The 15,806-nt window shown below is 49.0% G+C and overlaps 1 protein-coding gene across 2 annotated transcripts in view; it reads right to left on the reverse strand.

Annotated features, from left to right (window-relative positions):
• Positions 1-7,087, reverse strand: part of RASSF4 (Ras association domain family member 4) — a 34,930-nt gene extending 27,843 nt beyond the window's left edge. For both annotated transcript variants that reach the window (XM_037733454.1, XM_017514522.2), the window contains exon 1: positions 6,959-7,087. The gene's annotated coding sequence lies outside the window, so the exon portion shown is untranslated. The remainder of the gene's footprint in view (positions 1-6,958) is intronic.
• Positions 7,088-15,806: the final 8,719 nt, after the last annotated feature.

The raw sequence follows: 15,806 nt of genomic DNA on the forward strand, positions 1-15,806 counted from the left end.
ACACGACCAGCAAAAGGAAACTTAAAATTGGGGTCATAAGAAGCTAGGGGTCATAGGACCCTAAAAAAGTCAGAGTGTGGGCCAAGCTGGCTACACAGACTGAACCCGACATGGCACTGGATTTGACCTAGGTTTCTCCAGGACCTCACTAGATGCCCGTTAACGGGGCAACTCTCTGGGACGCTAAATCACACACCCACGGGCGCCATGACAGTTCTGGAACACCCATATTTTGTGTAAAAATGGGTAGCACCACAGTTTCAAGAAAGTTCCACCTTTTTCCAGGAATCTTCTTGGATATGCCACCCCTTGGTTAAAGAAACCCGTCAAGGCAGCAGGTCCCAACTCCCTTGCACACTCCCACTTCTTGAGTGTGTACTTTCACTGTTTTCTAACTCACATGAGAAGGTATTCAAGGAGTCAAGAGTCTGGTCCCTAGCTGGGGTCGAAGTCCCACCAGTGTTTGGGGCCCCCCGAGCCCACTGGTATCTGTAGGGCTCCGGTTTATGACTTCTGATTCACAACACGGCATGATTTACATTTACTTCTGGTCTCCCACAGCATGTAGGGAAGAAGTTGATTTTGCCGTATGTAGTAGGAACACCTAGAAGTGGAATTTCCCATAAGTCAGGCAGTGGTTACTTATTCATAGAAGATGCTTCCTGAAGAGCTCTGGGGTGCTTAGTTGCATGCCTTCTCTTCTCTGGGCCTTCATTTTCCCAGCTGTACAACAAGAATATTGACCTTCAGTGGGTTTGAAATTTTCTTAACTGTGGAAAATGTATGCAAAACAGATTAAAGGGGGTTGCCATGGTTGACAGTGAGGTGGTGGCAAGGGCTCTGGGTAATACTACTTGAAAGGCAGGGTCCTCCCTTGCTGGCCTTCAGGAGTGCTTTTCCCCACACACTTGCTTATTTACAGGATGCAGCCAACATGCTGGGTGTCTCCAGCCACGACTGGATGGCATCAGCTGGGGGCGGCTGCTCAGAGGAGAGAAACCAGGAGGAAAGTAAAGGAGAGTCCTAGACTGCAGATGGCAAAGTGAAGGGATAAAGGGGAGGTGGGCTTGTAGGGTAAACAGCAGGGGCAGAGAATGGGGCACAGCATCCCGGGGGAGGGCAGGGGAGTCAGGGAGCAAGGCTGAGGGAGGTGGTGCAGGGCCCACTGCAGCAAAGGGAGGCTCTTCCAGCTTGCTGGGCTGGGTCCTGAGCCTTACAGGGTGGGTACCTGGGCTCCGCACAGACAGTCTTTCCTTTGAGAGAGGCACTCAATAGCTTCATGGCCATAAGCAAGGGAAGGAGATGAGAATATTTTATCCCCAACATAGACCTCTTTGACATATTTTGAAATGGCTGCCACTGGCCCATCCCGAAAGACGTGGCTGGCAGAGTGTCTCCAGTGGGAAACTTTGCATCTGTAGAGAATCTCCATTAACGCAACCAGGCCCCTTCCCTTTTCCAGGCCTTTCCCCACATCCAGGAGAGATTGAGTCCACACCTTCAAAAGTCTCTCTGATGGAGGCTTCATCTACATAACAAGATCACTTCCACTAGCCAAGCCTCTCTTCCTCCCTAGCCTGTTTCACCAGACTCTAAGCCCCCATTCTTTCTGTAACCTCAAAATGGTATATAAGTCTCTGTAACTCACTAGGAAGCTGGGGCATCATTCTCCAGGCTCCTATGCATGCACCTTAAGTAAATGTGTATGCCTTTTCTCCCATTCATCAATCAGCCTCATGTCTGCGATTTTTAGTGAACCTCTAAGGGGCCAAGAGCCTACAAAAGTTACTTGTTCTCTCTGGCTCTCCCACCCCTCCACTGCAAGAAGAGAATGCCTGGTCTCCCTGAGCTCTGGGATCACTCAGAATTTCACTGCAGATCTCAGCATTGTGCTTGCGACCCATCCCCTTTACCAGACTTTCATTTTGATGAATTTCATTCATTTTGATGTCACAGGGAGAGTTCCACAGTGAGCTGCATGAGTATCTCAGGGGTGTCTGAAAGACAGCTGTAGCAGGAGCAAGCTGCAAGGGGGAACATGCACACTCAACAGGAGAGGAAAGGGAGCCATCTCTCCATTTGGAGCATTTTCCTGGAAGTCTTTTGCGTTGACTCTCCAAGTGCACGAGGCAGGGCCTTTGAGAATCTCTACTGGAGTATTTTTCAACCTTTTATAAACAGCACAACCTTATCTTGAAACTAGATACTAGGCAGAAGCCCACTACACAAATGGATTAAAGTGAGGCTGCATGGGTGGCAGCAGGAGCCGGGAGAGGATGGGCTGGGGCTGGCCTGCCACCCAGGCTCAGGCTCAAAACCACAGAGTGACAGATGCAGTTGGACAGGCCAAGTCAGCCAGCGGGCCCTCCCTTCCCCCCAGCCCTGCCATTCTGCTGGGAAAGTCCAGCCTTCTTTGTCCTGGCCTTCCCCACTCCCCCAGGCCCCAGGACACAGTCAGGCCTCCACGCCTATTTCCCAGGCTGGAGGACACTGTGTCCCCACTGGAGTGCTCGGCTGTAGCCAGGGCTCTCTGTGCCCCAGAGGAGGGCCCTGGGCAGCTTGCCAGCCACGGCTACCTGTCCCAGTGAACAAGCAGCGAGTTGTTCTCCCTTTCCACTTCAGCAGCTGCTCTGCCACCGTGCAGAGAGAGCTTACAGCCAGCACCACCGCCTGCTGTCGCTACTGAGGGACAAAGGCCTCTGAGGGCTTTAGAGCTGCTAGGCATGGGCTGTCTTTCCTTTTATGGGTTTGTGGGGCCAGGCATTACAGAAGAAGGCGACTGATTCTTCCAGTCACCCCCGGGGCCCAATTCCTACAAGCCAGTGGCAAAAGGAGCAGGGGATGGCGAATGAAGTAAGGCTTTCATGACATGAAATTGAGTCCACTTGAAAGCCTTTTATTTTAAGACTATGTGTTGCCTACTTTTCCATCTGACAATGTCCCTTCTTACAAAAAACATGGCCCACATAGATGGTGTTGTACTCACTAGGCAAAAGGGAAAATGTAAGGGCATCCAAATTAAAATGTTCTAAGCATGTCTGTGATGTCTGAGAGCTTGGTTACCTCTGTTTTAACATTTCCTGAAATTGTGATTTTTATTTTCTTATTTCAACATGATTAAATCAAATAGCTCATAAAGACAGTGACCTGAGAAGCAAAAGAAAGGAGGACAGGGTGTGGGGCACAGCTGGGGACCTGAGCTGCTCCCACTGGAGGACGACGGCAGGTGCAGGCCACAGGGCAGGCGCAGGCCACGGGGCAGGCGCAGGCCACGGGGCAGGTGCAGGCCACGCTGCCGGTATTCCTGGGGGGACTCAGTTCCCGCTGCAGTCCATGGCTACCACATTTGAATGCCACAGTGGCAGCAGGGTGCCGAGGACAATGAACCTTTAAAAGGGCCCTCTTAGCACATGTTAGCCAGCAAATGGCAGGTGCCTGGCCGGGGAAGAAGCTGCAGTGTCTGCAGCACCGGGTGCCTCTGAGGGGGTATCCTCAGCCAAGCATTTTTGTGGTGAGAACCGGCTGTCCCGTTGTAGATGGAAGGCAACGACTCAGCAGCTGCCACTCCCACCTCCTCCCACACTGCTGTCCCCGCCTGCTGGCCAGTTCCAATCACCAGACCTCCCCTCTCCACTCCCATCATCACCCCTCTGGCTCGACTCACTCCTGCCTGCCCCGAAGACTCTGCACTGTGCAGGTGGAGGTGATGGAGGCTAGGGAAGTCTAGAAGAGGCGGGCACAGATCTCCCCTCCACCTCCACTCCTGCCTTGCCCTGGGCTGACCACACAGGCCCGGCTCAACTTTACTCCTCGCTGCAGTCCTGGGCTCTCACTGACAGGTCCCTGAGTCCAGTCCAGCATCCAGGCCTCCCTGACACAGCTCCCCTTTCTCTAAGAGCCTGGCTCTGAGCACCCATGTAGATTGCAGAACAGCCTTCCCAGTGGGCAAGACTTCTGACTTTTGCCCTTGTTTCAAGGCAAAGCAATTTGGGACGAGAAAACCATTTCCAGTCCTCCTGCTCCCTCCTACACCTTAAATATACATTCCCTGGCCCCGGAACCCTCTGAACCACTCCAACTTCCCCACCAACCAGGCTCACCTCCCATCTATGGAAAAGGGGATCCACAGAAACAAAGATCTCAGCTATGGTTTTCAGGCCGACAGGTGCTCACAGTGGGCACTGGCCAACATCCCGATTGCCTGGGGCTGGGAGTGCAGTGCAGAGGCACAGACCCCTCTGGGTGCCAGCTGCTGCAGGGCTGCTCTGGACGCTCTGACGGCTGCCCCCACCCGTGCTATCCACTGCCCCCGGCCTGTGTGCCACATGTCGCGGCTGGGGGCACAAGGGTCCTGTGAGACACAAGGGTCTCAGAATCTTTTGGGTCATAGAGTCCTTTGGAGTCTCTTGAAAGCTTAGTGCACTCACCCCAGAAAATGCATGTGTGTGCATGTTGTTGCAGTCCGCATGCATGTGCATACACATATGCACACACACACACACACTTTGCATACCACTGCAGGGGGTGAGACAACTCTTGTCCACGTCTCCCAGATCCCCAGATCCCAGGTTTAGAATCTCTGTGGAAACGTCGCAGCAAGAAAGAGGAGCGTCATAGAGGCTTGCATGCGAGTTTTGCTGTGGCATCGATTTGGTCTGTGACCTCTCTCAGGCCTCAGTTTAGCCAGAGCTGTTGTGGCAGCTGGTATAGAGTGTCTTCAGGGATCTTCCCAGCACTAAAGGGCTGGGGTCTTCAGCTGTGGGGCTGAATGACATCCCACCCCTGTTTCCCAAGGCCAGGCAGGGCAAAGGGAGGGGGTACCAGGTTTCTTCCTCAGCAGTACATCCTAGGGAAGAGGGTCAGACAGCCAGAAAAGGGGATCCCAGGAATTACAAGTTTCTTTTTAATAAAAAGAAAACTGCAGAAGCTTCAGGAAGTACAGCCACTTCCTATTTGATTTTTATTTACTTCTAAACAGTTTCTCCAAATGTACTCCATGAAAGAATAACCATCTAGAGTTTGCAAGCCTCTGGGTTCAAAGCCCTGCTCTGTGATTCTCTGGCTGTGTGACCTTAAGCAAGTAATGTTCCCTTTCTGAACCCTGGGCTCCTCATCAATTAAATAACTATCATCCTCAATGACTTTTGTGAAGACGAACAAGGAGACCTGTAAGATGGGCCTTATGTGAGCCTCACCCGAATGAAAGGAAGCTCCCATTACTATTCTTATTGACACTGGGAGTCGGGGGATCTGGAGAGACAGGTTCCCAGAGATGGGAATGTGAGGCCTCCCAGCAGGACTGGCCATGAGTGAGGAGAGAGTCTGAGTTGACCCCTGAAACCAGGCCCCAGGCCCCAGGGACCCAGGGCAGAGGGCTTTCTGGCAGACCCCCTAGTTAGGGTCTCTCCTTTGAGGCTTTGCACTTTTAGAATCTGAACTCTGACACACACCCAAGTTTCATTCATGTTCTTTATTATCTGTCATGGTCCACTTGGTCCTGATCCAGGGGGACCCTGGACCTTGATTCTGTTCTCGACCTCCAGGCCACTCACTGGAGTGTTCATGGTGGAAATACAGCTCCATCTCCTGAGTTTCAGGTGAACACTTTAATCTGTGGCATCAACCTTTTTATCGTCAAATCACCAGCACTACACACAGAGAGAATTATGGCTAGAACTAATGACAACAGCCTTCACATACACTGACAAAGTGCTGAAACAGCCCATGACAATTTCCAGTCAGCATTTTTTTAACCGAAGCTTAATGAGTTTCATCTCTCCTCTTCTCTCCCTTCCTCTTTCTCCCCTGACTCTCTCCCTCCGTCTTCTCCTCTAAGCTCCTGTCCTGGCAGCAGTAGCTAAGGAACGCCACAGAACAGAAGGCAGGAGGGTCTACATTTATCTGTTACTTCACCAATTCACTTCTAGCTTTTTTTTTTTTTTTAAATGATTTCTGGCAACAAATCCTGATTGACACCTTAGTACTGTGGGCAGTTAAACTACAGCAAAGCCAGTGAGAGTCTCCTCTGTGAGTGCACAGCATGACTTTGGAGTCTAACCTGCTTGGGTTCAAATTCCAGTATCCCAGCCCTTATTTGCTGTGCGACCTTATTTAATTCCTTGTGAAATGGGGCTCCTGAAGCTCTTCTTACCGTGTTTTAAGAAAGTGCTGGCCCCGGCCTGGGCACTGATCATGGTGTGAGAGGAGACCTCCCTCCCTCGGCCATGCTAGGTTAATGAAAACACGGAGGAATCTTTTGGAAGTGGGAAGTGTAGGACGGGACCAGAGTCAGGAGCCCAGAAGAGCTGAGCAGCAGGCAGGCTTAGCTCCAGAGACTGGAGGTGAACAGCAAGAGACGCAGAGGCATACCAAGCCCTGGTTTCAAATCCTAGCACCACTACCAACTCATTCAGTAAAGGTGGTCAATTTTATAACTCTTTAAGCTTCAATTTTCTCATCTGAAAACGGGATAATGAAACTAGGAATCTCACTTGCTGTGAGGCATAAATAAAGCACTCAGCCCAGCGCAAGGCAAGCCCTCTGCAGACAGAGATTGTGAGACAGACCCCTGCTGCTGTTATCTTAGTCTTGGATTTCCATCAGTGAAATCAGAGTTGTGCCAGAGGCCTCTAGGCTCTCTCCTCAACTCTAGGATCAGTGCTTCTAGGAAACTGGCTAAGGGCAAGGTGAACAAAAAAGGTGTAGCCAGTGGCCGTGCTCGCCTGCCGTGCTCAGGTGTAGCCCTTAAAGTGCTTAGCAGAGGTGCTAGGCGCAGTGCCCACTCTCAGCAATGGGCCAGAGGCCCGCAATGCGCCAGGCTGGCAGGGGGAGGGACCCTACGCGCTGCGGCCGAAGGGTACAAGTGCCCAGGCTCTAGCGTCCCTGCCTGGTGGCAGTCCCGGGTCGGAGCGGGTGCTCCATGGACGCCCACGCACTCTCCTGCTCGTGCATCACTCACCGTCCAGTCATCGCGCAGTCCAGAAGCCACTGCATGTGTCGTGCCCTCGCTTGCTCCAGAGCTGCGCCCGCAGCGCCTGCTGCCCCCGAGTTTCAGTGACTGGGGGGCCAGGCCCACTCTCGCCCCGCCCCTCGCCTCGCCTCTCGCCCCCGCCTCTCTCCCCGCAAGGCCAATGGCGCCGCCCCGGCCTCTCCGTCCTGCCCCAGCCACGCCCCTCACTCCGCACTGGCCAATGGCACCGCCCCGTCCGCCCCGCCCCGCCCCGCCCCGGGAACACGGGTATGGTCGGGGAGCCGGGCGGTGCCCTAGGGGCGGCGGGGAAGGTTTGGGGTGAGCGGTGTGTCAGGTGTTCCCAGGCCACTGCTCAGGGCGCCGCGCGTCTCCTAAGTTCTCGAGGGAGCCCCGGGACGCTTGTAGAAAGCAGCCCGACTCAGCCCCGAGGGGTTCGGAATGCGGATGGCGGCCAGGGACTTTGGGGGTAACGCGGACTCCTGGACTGCCAACAAAGGCCGCTGCGCAGGCGCTGCATTCACTGCAGTCGCTTGCATGCATGCCTGGTGGGGCGTGGAGTCTGGGGAGGCTTATCGGTAAACCCGGAGCTTTTGTTATTTATTGCTTAAGGGGCACCTTTGTACAGTCTGGCTGTTTGCTTGGCATGGCCTTAGAACTCCTTTTCGTTTAAGAAATCCGATCCGGTAAATAAGAAGTTAGTCTTTCCCAGTCACCGCCTCTTGCACGAAGAATCGCCAGCACGGAGGCAGAGAGGACAGAAAACCACAGGCCATTTGGGGAACTGAGTCCAGCTCAGTGTTTCTGGGGTGTGGGGGTGGCATGGCTGGGGCTGGGGTTGGTGGAAAACATTTGCAATTTCTGCTTTATCTCACCATTCCCACCTCTGACCTCTGGACCTGTTCTCTCCTACCCCTAACATAAATAGTTTTGGTTTCATTCAATGTGCGTTTCCTATTATTTTTAGGGTCTCATGGCCATTTTGGAATCTGATATGGATCTTTTAGAAAATGCAGGTGGCCACATGCACCAAAATCAGCCTGGAATTTGAGTCTCATAAGTCCCTGAACCCCGACTTAGAGGGGCTGTGCCAATGCTTGTATGGCTGCTGTATGACCTAAATTGCAACCCCCACCTGCAAAGAGTGACAGGACTAAAGATGCCCAGTCCGGGGGCCCTTCCATTTCTGCCTTTGCTTGAATTTTTGGAGAATGGCCCATCCTTTGACAGCTCTGAGGGTCCCTGTGGTGGGTGACTTGTCATGACACATTTGCTCTTCCACAGCCCAGGCAGACCTCATCAAAGCTGAGACCAATAATTGGGTGTTTCCAAAGGTTTTTTAAAACAGTAGGTAAAATTCAATATAGCTGTCAACTTCTGAACATGAGATCCTAAGAATTTAATCACTACTAATAGGAGAAGTAAACGTAGCACCAGGGAGACATCCAGTTTCCCTGGGCTCTCTGGAGCTCGAGCGTGAATGACTCTCTCTGACCTGGTTAATGCTATTTACAGGGCCATGACTGGCTCTGAGTGAGGACTGGATTTGGGACAGCAACCCCATGTGTCCTGTGCAGGCATTGTGGCTTAGACACTATGCTGGTGCTTTACACCCAGGATCCCGTGCAGTTCCCTCAGCACTCCTGGGCAGTTGGTATTACTGTTTGCATTTTTAAAAAATTTCCATTTTGATTTTAGATTTAGGGGATACATGTGCAGGTTTGCTACAATTGCACATTGTATGGTGCTGAGGTTTGCGCTTCTACTGATCCTGTCACCCAGGTAGTGAGCATAGTACCCAATAGGAAGTTTTTTTACCCCTTCCCCCTCCTCCCTCCTGCATTTGGAGTCCCCAGTGTCTGTTGCTTTTATCTTTATGTCTAGGTGAACCTGATATTTAGCTCTTGCTTATAAGTGAGAACATGTGGTGTTTGATTTTCTATTTCTGCATTAGTTTGCTTAGGATAATGACGTCCAATTGCATCACGCGGCTGCAAAGGGCACAGTTTTATTCTCTTTTATGGCTGTGAGTGCTTGCATGTAACATTGGACACGGGTGTCCATTGTCACCGTCCTCAGTTTCTTAGGAAGGAGGGGCCACCTTTTCTTTCAGGTTCAATAGAACTGGGTGTGGTCTCCAGCTCCCTTATGGTAGAGGCTGCGGTTACTGTCGGTTGCCAGCCAATGTCCATTCCCTTCTTTAGAAACAAGAAAGAGAGAAAGAGAGATAGGAAAGAAGGAAAAGGACAAGAAGTTGGAAGAGAGGGAGAGAGAGAAGGAGGGAGGGAGGGAGGAAGGAAGGAGGGAAGTATGGAGGGGAGGAAGGAAGGAGGAAAGAGGGAAGGAGGGAGGGAGGGAGGGAAAGGAGAGAGAAAAAACAACTTGTCTGTAGCAGCAACATGCCAGCCCCTAGTTACAGATCATGCCCCGTAGTAGGTCATGAAATTAATTTAGGGGATGATATGACTAGTACTTAAAAAAGTGGAAGAGAAAATATCAGTGTATAGCACAAATAGTAAATATAAGTTGTGTTTTATGGAACTTTTTGTTTGCATTATGTTTCAGTTATGTGTGCTTCTCCCTGTGGGTTACAGTTAAAATAAACAGCTATCTAAGTCAGTCTTGAAAATCCTTTTTGTAGCTTTTTTCAGCTTCCTTTGAAGCCAGAAGTGGCCATAAGACCTACTTCTAGGCATAGAGACAGGGGAAAGTGGGCTGGGGGAGGAGAGATTTGAGGGATGGTGGAGATAATTTTTGCTTTCCTGTAGAAGGAACAGATGTCTCTCTTGCCTGCCTGTCTCAAACGGGGACATGATGTGTAATGTCTGGAGCACTGGCAGCCACATTGAGATCATAATGCAACATGTCCACATGCTGAGGCTGGCAGAGCATAAAGATCAAAGGTGTCTGGATCCTTCTTAACATCATGGAGCTTCTGCACCACCTCTGCACTGCCTACTCCAAACTCCCTAACATGGAGAAAAATTAGCCCCTATTTCTTTAAGGCAGAGGTGGTAAACCTTTTCTATACAGGGCTGGATAGTAAATATTTTAGGCTTTGTGGGCTAAATGATTTGTGTCACAAGTGCTCACCACTACTGTGGTAGTTTGAAAGTAGCCATAGACAATGTGTAAACCAAAGGACATGGCTGTGGTTCTCAGAAAACTATTTTTAAAAATGGGTGGCAGGGCTGTAGTGTGCCAACCCCTTCCCTAGATGATCTTGTCCCCTAATTGTCTCTCTGAACTCATCTCCTCCTCCTGCCTCTCCTTCTCCCTGCTCTGGTCACACTGTTTCTCCCACACACCCAGCTTGTTGCTGTCTCAGGGTCATTCCTTCCCTTGGAGGGCTCTTCCCCCTGAAGTCCGCAGCGTGCCCTCCTTCCCCTCCTTCAGGTCTTTAATCACAAGTCACCTCCTCCTTAAGGCCTTCCCTGGCCCATCTGTGAATGCCCCTCCCTGACCCGCGCATACCACTATGGCATGCTGTATATTCCACATTTTTATCATGCGCTCCTAGAGGAAGGGACGCTATGTTTCCTTAAAAACTGATTCTGCTTGGATTGTCACAGTGTTTAATCAATATTTGATGTATGATTGATTTTCTTTTTCTTTTTGCCAAATTCAAGTAAGAAAACAGACTCAGGGAGGCCGAGTCCCCCCTCCAAATGACATGTGCAGATAGTGGTAGAGTCCAGGTTTGTGCCTTGTGGCCCCATGTGCTGTTGTCTGTGCCACTGGGGAGTGAAGGAAAACACCATCTACCTCTAATGGAACACACTGGGTCTCAGGGGAGCCGAGGCCACACAGAAGTTCCTGTACGTCACCCCAGTGACGTCACCCAGTGAAGGAGGCCTTTGGGAGTCCATTAAGTGAGCAGGGCATCCTGTTCATCTTGGGCAATTGCATTCTTTTTGGCCTTCCTCAGAAAGACTTAGGAAATGCCATTATTCTGCTAGCAGTTCAGACTGACTTGTAAGATCCATAAGAAGACAAATGGAAACACTCATGAGCCAGTGTTTTTATGAAAGAGCCACAGAGGATAAATTCATGTTTGATTTGCAAGTAGGGAAGCTCATAAGAGCCTAAGAGCCTGATAAAGCCCACCGGGCCTGTCTGTCAGGCAAGGCCGCCACCAGGCAGGCTGTTCTGTGGGGTTCTGGCTTGAGGCATCTTGGCACCAGGGCGCAGCTTCCAAAAGACCAAAAAATTACCTTCTTTCCTTTGCTGCTTCCAGGAGGAAATGCCTGGGTACAATCACATGTTGTTGAGATGTAATTTAGATTTTTGAGTCTTGAAAAACAAGTTTATATATCTTGATGTAAATGATATTAATAATGAGAACCATCTTCAAGCCATACCCCTAAAACAGAAAATGGGACTTTGAATTAATTACTGATTGATCCGATTGATTCCTGAAGGCTTTTATGGATGGCTTTATGTGATTCCCGCCCCCCCATTGTATCCAGCATTAAATTAAGAACAAATGACTTTTTCTTTTCCCTCCCTCCCTCCTTCTCTCTTTCTTTTCCTTCCTTCCTTCTTTTCTCTTTCTTTTTCTTTTTCTTTCCTTCTCTCCTTCATTCCCCCTTTCTTTTTCATTCTCTTTCTTTCTTTCACCTTCCCTCCCTCCCTCCCTCCCTCCCTCCCTTCCTTCCTTCCTTCCTCCCTCTCTCTGTGTCTTTCTCCTCTCCTTTGGCAGGTCTTGCTTTGTCCCCTAGGCTGCAGTGCAATGACAATCACAGCTCACTGCAACTTCGACCTCCTGTGCTCCAGTGATCCTCCTACCTCCCTCCTTCCTAGCTGGGACTACAGGCATGTGTCAGCACACTCAACTAATTTTTAAATTTTTTGTAGAGACAGGGTCTCTCTATGTTGTCCAGCCTGTCTTGAACTCCTGGACTCAAATGATCCTCCTGTCTCAGCCTCCCAAAGTGCTGGGAATACAGCCATGAGCCACGATGCCCACCACAAATGACTTTTTCAAGCAGTTTTTCAAAAAGTCCATGTGATTCCAAATGTGTATTCTTTAGAAAACAGTCGACGATTGTGTGTGCTTGGCAGGAAGAGACCACGTATAGAGTGTTTCTTGCTCTGTTTGCTTTGGTGAAATCCTTGACCAATAAGGTCATCCCATTTCATGATCTTAACATACAGAGGACTTTTTGAGGATTTACCACCAATTTTCAGGTGAATTCTCAAAAAATCTGCATACCACGTATCTTTCTTTTCTATGTGAAATGGTTTTCATTAACTTCATTTGTTAGCATATAAATTTTAACTTTAGGTTAATATATTTTACTCTTCAACCCATACCAGAGGCAGCCTAGAAATGATAATTTATTCCCCAAATGCACATAACGTTTAATGATACATGCTGGGTAAGTGCCTTCTTGTTAAACGCACACACACACACACACACACACACACACACAGATTTTATATATTTTTCCTTCATGATTATGCTTTAGAAAAGCCTTTGCATCCCACTCTGCAGAACTAATAAGTGCTTGAGCACAGGGTTTCCTAGGAGGGAGGGAGCTTGTTTCAAAAGATGATATAGTTAAAAAGCTGCTGAAACTTCCTTTTGGGGAAAAAATAAGTGCTTGGCTCAAGCCCTTTCTCTACTTGTTCTGTAAGGAAAGGGTGAGCTACCTAACACAGGTCTACTGCAAATACATCTGTGAGGACAAGGATGGGCTTTCCATCCAACAGAACAAACTGGAAAGCTGGAAAGGGACATGTCTCCTCTTGCCCAGGACTGTGTCACCTCCCCACCCATCCACACTTCACCACCCTTCTTCCTTTGCCTTGGGCTGTGCTCCTGGGGTGCTGGTAAGCTGATTATTAATAATGGACATTGTAACTGCTGTGAGTTGATAACATCTTAAAAATAAGACGGCTGGTCGTGATGGCTCATGCCTGTAATCTCAGCACTTTGGGAGGCCGAGGCGGGTGGATCCCCTGAGGTCAGGAGTTCCGGATCAGCCTGGCCAACATGGTGAAACCCTGTCTCTACTAATAACATAAAAATTAGCTGGGCGTGGTAGTGCACACCTGTAATCCCAGCTACTCGCGAGGTTGAGGCAGGAGAATCACTTGAACCCGGGAGGTGAAATGAGCCAAGATTGCACCACTGCACTCCAGCCTGGGCGACAGAGTAAGACTATATCTCAAAAAAAAAAAAAAAAGACAAAAATAATTACCGTGATGCAAAACTCCTGAACAAACTACAAATTCAATATAACTCTAATTTTAATAACATCAGAAAGCGGCTTTATGTTGTTCACTATTTTGATCATTTAACAAACAGCAGAACTGTAAAAGGAAGGTAGGCATGAGACAGCGCAGGGTAGGAGGGTTTACAGAAGGACAGCGCTTCTCAAACGATTATGTCTTTAAAACAGATTTTCCTCCACAAAGAGCCTGGTGTTGCAGCTTGAGCTCCAGAATTCCTGTGAACAGTGAGACATGACTGAGATGATTGACATGCAAGGCTGTGAACTCATATGTGATCGGGACCTTCCCTCAAGCCAGGAAGTTAAACAGCCAAAGGAAGTGGAGACCTCCCAGATGGAAAAGGAAAGGGGACCTAGAGAGGGCACAGCACATTTGCACAAACAAGGGCTATCTGTCCACCTCCTGGTCTGCACATTTTAAAACAGACCATCCTCAGGGCAGTCTGGGAAAACCCACCAGCCAGACAGTGTGGCTGCTCCCAAGTCCTGGAGGGAAGCTCTGTCCTCTCTTTTAAGTATGCAGCTTCCAAGGAATGTAAAACATTCCCCAAGGGTGAAGGGCCAAGCTGGCCCACAGCTAGTCAGACTTGACCTGTTAACCCTGTGTTTAAAGATGCTTCAGTTGAGTTGACCTCACCTCCCAGCCTGCCATCAAAGCCACCTCTGTTAAGCCTCCCGTTTGATGGGGGCTGCTCATGCCCAAGCTGCCTTCCCAATCTTCCTAACTATGAACTAAGGACTCATGTTTAAGGAAGGATAGAGCCATGTAATTGCAAATCATCTTAAGTTTTGTCTCTGTTTGGGAATTATCTCTGGCTTTTCACCTTGAAAATGTATGCTCTTAGAATAATGAATAACCTGTCGACCTTACAGCTGGAACAGAATTAGAAGGATTAGTGTATTAAGCAGAGTTTTCCAGAGAAACAGTATATATACTTACATATATCTCCTATTGAGGTCAAGAGAGAAAGATAGAGATGGGTATAGCTAGCTAGGTAGCTCACTATGTAGCTAGAGAGATTATAAGGAATATTTGACTCACGTAATTGTGGGGTTGCTAAGTTCAAAATCTGCCGGCCTGGCCCCAGTGGGCTGGAGATTCAGGTAAATTGATGTTGCAGTGTTGAGTCTGAAATCTGCAGGCCAGCAAGCTGGAAACTGAGTCGGGGTTTTCATGCTGCAGTCTTGAGGCAGAATCACTTCTTTTTCAGGCCACTTCAGTCTTTCCTCTTAAAGCCTTTAGCTGATTGGATGAAGCCCACCCACATTATGAAGGGAAGTCTTCATCACTCAAAGTCTGCTGATTTATATGTATGTGTCATCTGAAAAAAAAAATACCTTCACAGTGACATAGAGACTGATGTTTGATCAGACGCACCATAGGCTAAGCAAGTGGACACTTAGAATTAACCATCACAACGAGGAAGTGTAGTGAGTTTCACTCACAGCTCATACTCATATTCTTATCAAGACGGACTCTGTGGCAGAATGAGGCTTGATTCCAAGGTTCCTTAGCATGTACTTTTTTCTGGGATTTCATGTACTTGTGCAACCTGTGGCAATTTTTGAGAAAGTTTTGTGTCTCCATTGGTCTAAGGAGTCAACCTTAGGGATTGGCAAACATTTTCTGCAAAGGGCCAGGTAATGAATATTTTCCTATTTGCAGGCCACATTATCTCTTTTGCAACTGCACAAACAAAAGCAGCCATAGGTAATATGTAAGTGAATGAGTGTGGCTGTGTTCCAATAAAACTTTATTTACAAAAATAGGCAGAGGGCCTGATTTGGGCCACCAGTAAAGAAGAGTTTGTGTGTTATCTCTCTTTGGCAGGGATCTTTTCTCCCTGCCAAACCTGGTGAAGGAGTTGGATAAGTGACACTGTGGGTTGGGATGCTTTTAGTTGTGAGGAATAAAAAACCCAAACAATGGAGATTTTATGACCTCACATAATAAAAATCCCCAGCAATGGGTAATTCCGGACTTAGTTAATTCAGTGTCTCAAAGTCATCTCAAAAGGCCCAAGTTCTTTCCATCTGTGCTCATTGCTATTTATAGCATATTGGTTTAGTTCTCCTTGATACTTGCAAATGATTTCCGTGCTTTCCCTCAGACACACCCATATTCAGGGGAAGAAGAGGAAGGGTGTGTTATAGTGAGCCTCCTTTGATTGTTTTATTTTTTGGGGCAGGGTCTGGCTGTGTTGCCCAGGCCGGAGTGAGTAACACGATCACAACTCACTGCAGCCTTGACCTCAGGATCAGTTGATCCTCCCACCTCAGCCTCCTAAGTAGCTGGGATTACAGGTGTATGCCACCACACCTGGCTAATTTTTTGTAGAAATGGTGTCTCATTTTGTTGTCCAGGCTGGTCTCAAACTCCTAGTTTCAAGCGATCCTCCCGTCTTGGCCTCCAAAAGGGCTGGGTTTACAGACATATGCCATGGGGACCCACCTGGGGATCCTTTTTGTATTGATGGAAGGAAACCTTTCCCAGAAGCTTCCCAGTCACCTTCCATTTCTTTCATTGGCCAGGACTAGGATGTAGGCACCCTGGGGTGGGTGGACCACTGTGACTGACCCAGTGCAGGACATGGCTGGCC

This window comes from Cebus imitator, unplaced genomic scaffold (genome assembly GCF_001604975.1).
Source record: "Cebus imitator isolate Cc_AM_T3 unplaced genomic scaffold, Cebus_imitator-1.0 Scaffold525, whole genome shotgun sequence".
Lineage (NCBI taxonomy): Eukaryota > Metazoa > Chordata > Mammalia > Primates > Cebidae > Cebus > Cebus imitator.